Source organism: Apteryx rowi, unplaced genomic scaffold (genome assembly GCF_003343035.1).
Source record: "Apteryx rowi isolate R43461 unplaced genomic scaffold, aptRow1 scaffold_685, whole genome shotgun sequence".
In the NCBI taxonomy this organism is placed as follows: Eukaryota; Metazoa; Chordata; class Aves; order Apterygiformes; family Apterygidae; genus Apteryx; species Apteryx rowi.
Window position 1 is genome coordinate 36,541 of NW_020450966.1, and position 424 is coordinate 36,964.

Here is a 424-nt window from a genome sequence, read left to right on the forward strand (position 1 = left end):
ACTATATTGACTTCAAAGAGTCAATACGGCATAAACTCCCTTGCACCCTCCTGCCTATCTAATCTAGCTGGTTAATAATRCTGTAAACATCACCTGCAGGCTAGGTCAACATGTGCTACATGAAAATCTGCTGATTCATGCTGAATCTAACAGTGAGCTGGAATATTCTTCTTGTATTGCACAACAGGGTTGTATGAATTGTAGTCAGAATCACAGAATGGTTGAGGTTGGAAGGGACCTCTGGAGATCATCTAGTCCAACCCCCCTGCTCAAGCAGGGTTATCTAGAGCACATTGCCCAGGATTACGTCCAGGCAGGTTTTGAATATCTCCAGAGAAGGAGACTCCACAACCTCTTTGGGCAACCTGTGCCAGTGCTCTGTCACCCTCACAGTGAAAAAGTTTTTCCTCATGTTAAGATGGAA